The sequence below is a fragment of the Sus scrofa genome, chromosome 4 (genome assembly GCF_000003025.6).
Source record: "Sus scrofa isolate TJ Tabasco breed Duroc chromosome 4, Sscrofa11.1, whole genome shotgun sequence".
Classification (NCBI taxonomy): domain Eukaryota; kingdom Metazoa; phylum Chordata; class Mammalia; order Artiodactyla; family Suidae; genus Sus; species Sus scrofa.
In genome coordinates, this window is record NC_010446.5 from 123,046,727 (window position 1) to 123,059,185 (window position 12,459).

Sequence of the window (12,459 nt, forward strand, 5' to 3'; positions counted from 1 at the left end):
AAAACCTCCCTGCTGGGCTTGTAGTTTTGCTTCTATCCAAATGCTCTAATTTACAATAGAAGCTGAGACTACAGGTCTTTGGAGTACCAGAGAACTAAAAACTCAATAACTGGCCTAATGTTTAAAGCAGAATCAGGAAATAGGAGACTTTCTGCCACTCCAACATTTCTTTTCTCTCTCACTGCCTTCGCACGCTCCCTCTCTTTTGTGTTCCTACTCCTTTACCCTGGTCCGTCCCCTGCTCATAACTTTTGCCAGCTAGCACTCCATGACCCCACAGGACATTGGTTTAAACCAGTTCAGGTGCTAAGAAGACCTCCCGCCCGTGCCTGTCCAAAACCTGAAGGCAAGAAGAGTCTTGCTAGTGCCTTTCCAGGCTTGGTTTATACACAGATGCTGCTCTTTTGCCATGGAGATCACGCCTGAAGTAAGCATGCAGGCCGGACCCATCCAAGAGTCACATTTTTGTTCTGTTACCTAACAAGGAGGAGCTCCTGACCACTCTTCGGCATATTAGGGCAACCAAGTTGACTCCCACACAGCAGCTTATCATACCAATCACTGTCCCTACATGGCAAGCGATGGGAAGGTAGAGGCCATGGTAAACATCCCCAAAACCAGTTAGATTTTTTTCCTTCCTTCTTGGTAGGATGTTTGTAAATGTAGTCATGGCAACAGACACAGACTAGCTGGCTGGAAAGGTTAAAAGCAACTTTAGAAACCCTCCTGATCAGCAGTTTCCAAACATAGTTCACTCGCATCAGAATCACTGGCGGCGCTTGTTGAAAGACTGGACTTTCAGACACTTCTGATCCCAGTCTCCAGGATAAGGGCCCTAGGACTTTATTTCAAATCTGTGTCTCAGACAGTCATGTTTCAGAACCCCTGGCAGGCCAATGTGCAGTTACCCATCTGCCGCTGAGAGTGAGCAGGATGGTTTCTTAGACAGGGCGGGGTTCAAGGCAGCATTAGAGAAACGAAGATCCTTCAAAAATGAACCGGTAGTTTCTTTTACCTTCAGGTGACAGTGCCAGGTTGTGATGCATGGGACACATACACTGTCAAGAGCCTGAGACTAGAGCAAGCTGAAGCCATGTTCCCGCTGTTTTACTCAAATAAGCTGTGCTCCTGGAGGATGGATCTGAGTGGCAGGAACATGGAGTTGGCGCTGGATCACTGGCACATTCTGCTAGAAGCCCCGATGCCCCAGGCCAGGCTAGGTGCCCTTTTTCCATGTTCCCTGGGGACCCTAATCACTGTCCGGATCATAGAGCACTTGTCACCATGCGTTAGAACAATAATTGTCTACCAACTTGTCTTTTTTTCCCCACTGTTATCACTGAATTGCTGATATCCCAACAGTTACTGAATGAATGAGTCTTTATTTTCGATAGTTCCATCTTGGTTAGAATTTTCTCCAAATATATTTATTTTTGGAAAAAAAACAACCTACGTTCCTCACAATTTAAAACACTGTTTCACCCGAGAAGAGGAAACGACAAGCACAGGTTAGGCCCACCTGTCAAACTCAGATGGCCTGTTTTTGTACGTAGTCTTATTGAAATACAGACGTGCCCATTCATTTACATTATCATTTATAGCTGCTTTCATGATGCAACCACAGATTTGAGTAGTTGCAACACAGAGACAGAGACTGTATCGCCCACAACGTCCCAAACATATGCGATCAGACACTTTGCAGGAGAGTTTGCCAACTTCTGCCCTAGGGTTGTATAGATCTGACTGTGTGACAGTGGGCACACTGCTTGTCTCTTTAAATCTTGGTTTTCTCATCTGGAGACAGGGGATAATAACGGTATTCTATTTTATAGGGTTCTTGTTTGGAATAGATGGGATAAGCCTTGTAAACTTGCACATAGTAGGTGTTCAGTAAATATAAGTGTTATTTTGATAAACTATTTTTTTTTCTCTCTCTTTTTTTTTTTTTTTTTTTTTTTTTGTCTTTGCCATTTCTAGGGCCGCTCCCATGGCATATGGAGGTTCCCAGGCTAGGGGTCAAATCGGAGCTGTAGCCGCCGGCCTACGCCAGAGCCACAGCAATGCGGGATCCAAGCCACGTCTGCAACCTACACCACAGCTCATGGCAACGCCAGATCCTTAACCCACTGATCACAGGCCAGGGATCGAACCCGCAACATCATGGTTCCTAGTCGGATTTGTTAACCACTGAGCCATGACGGGAACTCCTTGACAAACTATTTCTATAAAAAAAATCCTAGGCAAGGTCTTTGGGTGTTTAATAAACATATTTTGATAGGAGAGGTACTTTTTGCAAAGCTTTTGATCAAAACAGACCAAAGCGGGGCTTGGTTTTATGTGTATTTATCCCCTAATTTGGGATCTGTCTGACATATTACTCAATTGCCTCTAAAACCAAACAGCCACAGGAGTTCCCATCGTGGTTCAGTGGTTAACGAACCCGACTAGGAACCATGAGGTCTCAGGTTCGATCCCTGGCCTCGATAAGTGGGTTAAGGATTGGGCGTTGCCGTGAGCTCTGGTGTAGGTCACAGACATGGCTCGGATCCCATGATGCTGTGGCTGTGGGTTGGTGGCTACAGCTCCAATTCAACCCCTAGCCTGGGAACCTCCATATGCCAGAGATTCAGCCCTAAAAAGACAAAAGACCAAAAACAACAACAACAACAAAAACCAAATAGCTACAGAACTTCTATCGAATTGCTTAAAAAAATGTGGATGTGGGTTCTTTTTTTTTTCCAGCAAGAAAGTTCTGAATGATAAATAAAAGACCAAGCCAAGAATCCCCCAAAGCATCTTTTATTTAACTTGTAAACCCCATTGCTAGAAAACCTCTGGACTCCTCTCGTTAAAACCCAATCACTTAAGTCCTTTACGCAGACAAATGTCCTGCAGAGTGGCCTGTGGCTCATGCAAAGGAGGACAGCTCTCTGACTCATCTAACCTCTTAGTTATTAGTTTCTCTTTCTGGTCATAAAGCTTGAATGGAACTGCAGTTTTCCCTTTAGCCGTCAAGATTTCCAGTTGTGGCGCTGACCAAGACTCTGCCCTACGGAAACTGACAGCAGCACGGCCTCGTACCTAACCCGTCAGCTCCCATCTGCCATCTGAGGAGCGACCTGCTTGGGCACTGATTCTCGTTGCCCATAGCAACAGGAAACTTACCGTCTTTGCTAATGTACAAATCTATGCTCTAAAAGCAGAACTGCAGAATGGATTTGTATTTGGGATACTCACAAGTTGGATGAAAACCTCTCCGGATTTTAGAAATGTACTTGGACCCTGAACTCCAAGGGGTCAGCTCAAGGCGTGGGGAGGCCATAGAAGGAACAGTCACTGAGAGGGAATTAGACATGCCCAAGGCCTGCTGGGGACAAAGCCCATGAAGGATGTAAGGGGCAAGAGAGCAGGAAAACGCAGGAAGAGCCTTCACGCTGTGATGCAGGGGTGATACGCGCGAAAGGAGAAAAGAGGAGGGAGAAGTGGGTAGAAGGAATGTCCGACAGCAACGCAAATCTCACAAGACTCATCCAGGCCAGTGGGACCCTCCAGAGCGAAGACTGCTCAGCAGAGAAGTCTGTGTTGGACAGAAGAGCCCAGCGCCAGGACCCCGCACGTCAGTCACTGGCCGGGGAGACTGTGGCACCAGCGTGAACACTGCGAGCATCCAAAGCAGTGGCTGGCGGCTGCGCTACACTCCTTGCTCTGGTTCTCCTCCCGGGAGATCTGAGCAGCCCCCTTCCTGGTCACCATAGCCACCTGCGCCTCACAGACCTGCCTCTCCACACAAGGTCCAAGAGCAGCTCCTCCGGGGTGTCCACAGTCCTCTCTCTCTGAGGAACAACTTACAAGAGGTGGTGAGTGGGACTCGCCACCCTCCCGACTCTCAGAGCCACAACTGGCAGCTGTCCTCTCCCACCTGCGCTGCCTGCTCAAAATCTCTCTCAGCCCGGCCGTCGCTTGGGCAGGTGTTCCCGCCTCTCCTGGTGGTCGAGTCCAAACTCTTATCCCTGAGGGATATCCCCATTCTTCCTGCACCAGGGCTGCTATAGGCGACTGTTCACAGTTACAGCTGGGTAACAGGTTACCAAGAAGTGTCCAGGGGGAACATCTGAGTTCTCCACGTGCTCCTGCCTGAGTTTTACATGGGTTCCTGCCGGGGTTTGACATGTGTTCCTGCAGGCTCCCATGGCGTAAAAGCAACCCATTCCTCCTGCTGATCAGGGTCAATTAGTCCTGATGTTAATGTTTGTCAGCTGGTCTCTGGATACACGGGTTCCGAAGCGGCTAGGTGGGAGCCGTACCATGTAATTCACTGGGACGCCTTCCTCTGCTCCCTGGCAAGAGGGCCCTGCCTTTGAGGACCAGAACGTCTAATCCCGCAGAGCCCAGAATTACTGGGATGAGTCATTGGAAATAATGGTGAGACCCGCCTGCATCTACTCGTTGTATTCTTGGTAGAGGGGACACAGTCTCATAAAGAGGCCTCTAAAAGCAGCTGCGTCCTGAAGATGGCACCCCATCCTGTAGGGTACTGCCACTAAGCTGGCACTGCAGCTGTACCCTCACAGCTCATTCTACTGCTCTAATGGGCAGTTGCTACAGGCCATTGCCAGGAATCTACTGTGGAAAGCAGTTTCTAAGACGGTTCCTGGTATGTTCTGCCTACAGCATTTAGGCCCTTATGTGATCCTTTTCCCTTGAGTGTGGGCAGGGACCTGCGACTTACTTTAAACAAACAGAACACAGCACGGGTAATGGGATATCACTTCTAAGATGAGTTTCACAAACACGCACTTCCACCCTTCTTGCCTTGTCTTATTCTTATACGCTCACTCGTGGAAGCCAGCTGCTTCGTTGTGAGTTATCCTACAGGGAGGCCCATGTGGCAAGGGACGGAGGGAGTCTTCTTTCTGGCCAGCAGGCGACCAGGACCCGAAGCCCTCCATCTAATGTCCTGTGAGACGTGGCGCCTGTGAACAGCCACGTGCGTGAGCCTGGTTGCAGATGCTCCCTTGCCGTGCCTGGAGAGACTCCAGCTTGGCTTGAATATCGGTTGCAGCCTTGTGAGAGACCCTCAGCCAGAGGATCCAGCCACAAGCCACACCCGATTTCTAACCCACAGAAACGGCGAGATGTGTGTTGTTTTAAGCTGCTAAGTTTCGAGGTCATTTGTAATGTAGCAAAAGATAAAAAAGTCCATTCAGATCTTGGGCCACTTTTCCTTTCTCACAAAGCAGACGTCCAGCTGTGCTGCTTCCAGCTCTGGCTCCTGGGAAGATCTTCTTTCTTCATCTTCTCCCAGCTCCATCCCTGACGGTGGCTGTAATGCAGCTGCTGTGCGGTTTTGGCTTGTTCCCATAAGCAAAGCCAACCTATGCATAATTCAAACTCAAGCTTTCCCCCTCTGTTTAAACTAGTCACACAGGGACCCTCTTAGGGCAGAGGTAGGTGCAAGTTGAGGAGGAGATGCTGGTACAACTGGTGGGTGACACTGGGCTCGGGACTACCCGCCTGCGAAGCTTCTTTGTACCCTCTGGTACTGCTTGGCCTCAGTCCTGGATGTACCAGCTCCTTCTTTAATGGACTACTGCTGGATCTGTCTGACTTTATGACTTGGTGGGTCCAAAATAACCCAACTCATGGGTAGTTCTGGTACTTGGTGTCCCAGGGCCAGGCAGTCTATGTATACCAGGGCTCAGTGACACATCAAGAACTATTTTTCAAAAAGTGCATGATGTTGAAGCTGCAGGTGGCATGACCATCTCCAGACCTCCAGGGGCTTGCATGGTGATTCTCCCACCGGGACTTACCAGAAACTCCATTTCCCACCACTAACAATTTGACCACCATACATCTGCTGGAACTTACGGCCCAAAGCAGCCCAGCTGCTTGTATCAGGCCTGCTGCAAAGCTCTTTTCTGCTCCAGTCAAAGCTGGCAGTCTTCTGGGACACTGGTATATGGCCTGGCGTAGAAATGCTGTTTCCAGAACCCAAGAGCCTTATCAGGCACAGTGCTTCCTTCTTTGTAGTAGAGAATGTAAGTTGCAGTGATGCGTCTGTTACTTTGGAGGCATATTCCAGCACATTCTTGCCCAATGGACCCTGAAACCTTTATTGACGTGGCAGATCTCTGAATCTTCAGAGGGTTTATTTCCCATCCTGTGGAGTGCCCGTTATCTTACCAAGGTCTCCAGCATGATAACTACGTCTTGTTTTTTTGCCTGATCAGAATGATGTTATCAAGGTAATTATGTTCTGAGGGAAGCCCAGCTCTCTTTTTCAGACTATATTATGATAAGCAGGATAGTTAACAAAGCCCCGGAGCAAAACTGTACCTCTGCCATTCATCTCCTTGACTTTCTCCATCTCCAGCCTCTATGTTTGTTGATTGCAATTATACACTCGAGGACAAAAGAAATGACCCCCTTTGTATTCATCTGTGGGGCCAATGGACCTGCTGTAAACTGGGTTTCAGCTGGGACTCTAATTACAAGCACCTAATTATTATTTATTCATTTGTTTATTTTATGTCTCTGCTGTTTATTCCAAAAAGAATATAAGCTCTTTGAGAGCCATGACTTTGCAGGCTTACTTTCTGCTGTATCTCTGGCACCTTCAACAGTACCTATCACATAACAGGTGCTCAATAATTGAAAAAAACCTATTGCATTATAATTTTAATTTGCATTGTTTGTTTTTTTGTTATCTTTTTAGAGCCATACCTGAAGCTTATGGAAGTTCCCAGGCCAGCGGTCAAATCGAAGCTGTAGCTGCCAGCCTATACCACACCACAGAAATGCCAGATCCAAGCCACGTCTTGCCAACACCAGATCCTTAATCCACTGAGTGAGGCCAGGGATTGAACCCATATCTTCATGGCCATTAGTCAGGTTCTTTTTTTTTTTGTCTTTTCTAGGACCGCACCCGTGGCATATGGAAATTCCCAGGCTAGGGGTCTAATTGGAGCTGTAGCTGCCGGCCTTTGCCCGAGCCACAGCAATGCCAGATCAGAGCTGTGTCTACGACCTACACCACAGCTCACAGCAACACCGGATCCTTAACCCGCTGAGCGGGGCCAGGGATGGAACATGCAACCCCACGGTTCCTAGTCAGATTCATTAACCACTGAGCCATGACGGGAACTCCATACTAGTCAGGTTCTTTTTTTTTTTTTTTTTTTTTTTTTTTGTCTTTTTGCCTTTTCTAGGGCCGCTCTTGCGGCATATGGAGCTTCCCAGGCTAGGGATGGAATCATAGCTGTAGCCACCGGCCTACACCACAGCCACAGCAACGCCAGATCCAAGTTGTATCTGCAACCTACACCACAGCTCACGGCAATGCCAGATCCTTAGCCCACTGAGCGAGGCCAGGGATTGAACCCTAAACCTCACGCTTCTAGTCGGATTCGTTAACCATGGAGCCACAATGGGAACTCCTAGTCAGGTTCTTAACTAGCTGAGCCACAGCGGGAACTCCTGCATTGTTTTAATTATGAGTAAGATTGGATTTCTTGTTCTATCAACTCCCTTGTCCTTATGATCATCATTATTATTAAAAATGTAACCATACTAGTAATGGTAATAATAATAATAATAATTTTTGCTCCCTCTATTCCTGGCCATAAACAATTGCTGTTTCAGAGCAGACAAAAGGGCTGATCTAATTTTGAAAATCTAAGGCTTGTCCAAAGGTGAACTTGGCAGGGGTCTGGATTACTTAAAGCTTGTCAATTTACACCAACTTCTTATATTCCTTTCTGTTGTCAGCTGTAAAGAGGCACTTACCCTGGATGACAGCTGTCATTTTACCTCTATATTACTTCTCTTACGTGATATTTCTTAACGGAATGAACTCTGTCCTTTCGTCATGATACCATCATACATGACCAGGACCTAGTACGACGCCTGACAAAGAGCGGGAAGTGAATCAGTTAATTAAATGAATGTTCATGAATAAATGAATCGAGTCAGTTAGCCAGGGCTGTGCAGAAAGAGACAACCTTATTTTAGATAAAAACAGCTTTCTCCTGAGCTCCACTCTAAAATGATACTCCATATTCAAGCACCAACATGGTAAACATGATTCAGTTGTCTAACTGGATCTGGGCCCAAACTAGACTTGACTCTGGGAGTTTTGAAAAGGAACTTTTTCTGGACTTTCACCCCGGGGCATTCATTGCTCTGTGGGATATGTGAAGAAATGGCTAGGGCTTTAGAAATAAACATTGCCTCAAAATAGAAAACAAAACAAAACAATAACACTGCTGACAGACTTAAAATTACGGCAACAAAAGTCATTTTTTATATATGTGTATATATGGGCATTTACATGTGTATTACACATGCATATGTATGTGTATATGTATACACATGCACACATTCATATGTTAATAACGTCTAGTTTGGTTGAGCAGGAAAATACAAAAAGACAAGGAGAAGTTAGTGGCTCAGGGATTTGTCTATATTTTTACTATAGAGGATAAATCATTTGGCCATTTAAGTGGACCTATTTAATTAAATACGCTGGTGTATTTATGTAACATTCAGCTGATATTTACTGTATTTACTGAACATCTGTTACATCCCAGGCACTATTCTAAGCACTTGGACTATATTAATGAGAGAAGAGAGAAAGGAGAAAAAAACAGAGACCTTTGTCTATGTGAAAATATACAATAAACATAGGAAAATTACATGGTATGTTAGATGCTGATAATTGCTATGGAAAACAAAACTGAGCAAGATCAGGTGGCTCTGAGGTGCCAGTGTGTGTGTTGGTGGTGTGACGGCAGGAGGGAGGGAAGGTGAAAGCTTGCAGGATTAAATGGGATGATTAGAGTAAGCCCCATTAATAGGGTGACATTTGACCAAAGCCTTAAAGAAGTGGAGGGAATTAGTAAAGTGGACATCTTCAACATTACATATCAAATATTGCTTATAGGTATTGTCATTTAATACAAATATTTTAATAAGAGTTTCAATGGTTATATTCAAATTGAATATTTGAATTGACAGACATAATTTTTTAAAAAATCAAAGTATTAAACAGAACTATAATTAGTGAACTTAACTTACCATTCTTTTCTATTTGTCGGAAGAAGCCTGTTAATTTTTATTTTTTGTTTATTTTGCTTTTTTTTTTGGCTATACCCAGCATGCAGAAGTTCCCAGGCCAGGGACTGAAACTGTACTACAGCTGTCACCAGAGCTTCAGCAGTGACAATGCTGGATCCTTAGCCCACTGAACCTCAAGGGAACTCCTCAAGAAGCCTACATTTAATGAAGCTTATACAGTATAAAAATAATTAAGAGAGCTAGAAAAAGAGAGACAAGGTAACAGAATAATTATTAGCATAGCCAATATGCCAAAGGAATGCAGTTCTTTCATCTAGCAGCTTGAGTATTCTGATTTTGTAGTGAAGACGGAGGTTGTTCAAAGAAAAGTAATAATAACAAATCATTATTTGAGGGGCATGTGCTATTGGCCACACCTAGGGCTAAGCCCTTTTCATGGATTATTTTTATAATTACTTCAAATAATACTCATTTTATAAATGAGAAAATCAGCCTCTGGAGAGGTTATGTAATTGACCTCGGGTCGCGCAACTGGCAAGTGGCCAGGTTAGGACATGAGCCCAGATCTGTTTGACATCAGAACCCACCAGCTCACTCTCTACGCTGTACTGCCTCTTCAGCACAGTTCACTATGTAAAGGCAAGTTTACAGGGTAAATTGACTATATTTATTGTGGGAGATAAGATGAAAGGTGACAGAGCAGAAACGTACATAGGATTTGATAATCACATCATACTCTGACCTGATCCCAAAATGTAAGAAAGGGTTACTGAAGAACATTTCTAGGAGTTCCTGTCGTGGCACAGTGGTTAACGAATCCGACTAGGAACCATGAGGTTGCAGGTTCGGTCCCTGCCCTTGCTCAGTGGGTTAACGATCCGGCGTTGCCGTGAGCTGTGGTATAGGTTGCAGACGCGGCTCGGATCCTGCATTGCTGTGGCTCTGGCGTAGGCCGGTGGCTACAGCTCCGATTCGACCCCTAGCCTGGGAACCTCCATATGCCACGGGAGCGGCCCAAGAAATAGCAAAAAGACAAAAAAAAAAAAAAAAAAAAAAAAAAGAACATTTCTAGCCAAAATCCACATTCAAGCTCTGTGACACTATAGCCTTTGGAAAGCAAGGCTGCAGAATGGCATTTTAAGTGAGAACACACCAACGAATACTTTCCAGATCTGGGATTATTAACACACCTGTTCAGGATCTAAGATAGTCCCATGATGCCCCAGTTCCATACTTTAGCAGCCTGTATTATTTGAAGGCTCCATTGCAGAAAGCCAGAATGAAAATACTAAACAGGCAGTTCGCCTATTTCTAAGCTATGAAAGTAATTTCCACTCACAAAAAGTGTTGCAAAAGCCAAAGATGAACAAAGCTCTGAGGAAGGCATGATAGGCTCATGGAAAGATTCCTGGACTGAAGACAGAAGATCTGAGTTCCTGTTCCACTCATGTGACCTTGGGTAGGTCACGTCACCTCTATGAATCTTGGCTTCCTCATACACTTGATGCTTGCCACTGTAAAGCCTGAAGAATACCACTGGGCATACTTCCTCCAAGAGTTGATGATTGCTTGTCACAAATAATTTATTTGTAAACATGTCTCTGGAACCAGAAAGTTTGATTCAAAAAGCTCAAGTGGGAAATTCGAGCAGTAGAGGCTAGGAATACTATGAGATAAGTTGTTATGAATTGAATAAGTACTGGCTAATGGATATGCTACTGATTCTGAAGAGTCCTCTTTGGAACCAGAGTTATATTATGGGAATGAGTTGGTTCTTTCAGCCTCTCTCTGGCTTCTGCACCCAGAATCCCACCATAATGCTGATGAAAAGAAGCAAAGGCCACATCCCTGAGGGGCCCAGTCCATGAAGCAGGGAGGAGAGGCAAGCCAAGGGGAAAAGAGAAGAGAGGCAAGGAGATACTGTTGGCACTTAGGCACAGCAAGCACAATATTCAGGGAAAGTTAGCCTCTCTCTATCAGAAAAGGGAGAGAGGCTCAGAATCCTATTCAAAGCTCTGATAATTCCCAGATGTAGGTTGGAGGTAAGAGAATATGGACTTGGTTGAGAGTAGTTTCTGGTCTTGGTATAGACAGGAGAGAGCCCAGGAATAAGCGTGCTGCAGAAGGAGGGAAATGACAGGAGGGGTCCATTTAGTGCCTGGCATTTGAGCCTGGTTGATGTGCTGCCCTGGACATGCTGGTCAATTTGCCTGTCACCCCACTTCCCATCTCGTTTTGCTTTAGAAGGGCCGGCCCCTCCTTTCATGCCATTTGCCTGAACTCTGAGTAGGTTTCAGTTTCTTTTAATCAAAAGCAGCTTGACCCGAAAGAACACCGTTGTCCGCCTTGACTCAGAAAACAGGCCAGAAACAGGACCAGTGATTCTCCCCAGTCTCCCTGCATCCACATTCCTGGCTCTGTGTTGAGTCTGTAACAGCTGCCGGACTGGATAGAGAGGACTGCACTCTCCTCCTGGGTTTGGACTTTGGCTTCAGAAACCAAGACACACCTCACCCTCATCCCGTTACTTTGATGAAATTGCCCTGGCTCTGCTGCACACACACAGTGGCCACCCTCGAAGCAGGGGCATTCAGTTAGTCAGCACCAGGTCTAAGGAAAAAGTCCCGGGACTTGGGGAGCAGGCAGCAAGAGCAAGGAGAGCAGGTCCCAAGTGCATGGGCGAAGCTCTGGGGTGGCTCCCAGTAACTGATGCTATGGACTTGGCTAAGAATATCCCATAGTGGGGTGACTGGGGCATTCTAAGAAACCAGTGATGGTTTGTTTCTTATATTACTTCAGATCTGAGTGGCGGCCCCTATTTTCTCCATTCCTTTCCAAGGCACATCCCTAGAAAGAGTTTGCTGGAAAGGGATGGTCTGAGCCTGAGCTGCCCATGTTCAAGTATTAGGCCTTAGCGTCTCAGGAGAAAACTGAACTTTGAGGGGTTAAAATGTCCTATCCACACTGCTTCTGGAGCAGGGCCAGAGCCAGGGAGGAGGAAGGGCTCTTAAGAATGCCAGGTCAGACCTGCCAGGGTAGCTTATAGATACAGCTCACAGGGGAGCCGACCAGCCAGCAATGCCAAGGCTGGAGGAGAGGGCCAGGTAGGAAACCAGAATATAGTATGGTGGCCCAGGGGCCAGAGGGAAGCTCAGCCAAGATGCTCATGCCAGAGAGGGACCTTAAACACCTGGGAGGCAGGAAGGACCAAACGCAAGTGGAGCAGGGAGGGGATGAGTCTAGGGAGCGAAACAGGGTTTGTTAAAATGAAACCGGCAAATGCCCCGGCCCTTCAATACACACTTAGTACACCCACACCCTCTTAATGTCCCGAAGCAGGGCCTTGAAGTGTCAGTTTCTCACTGGACTCACAGTGCAAGG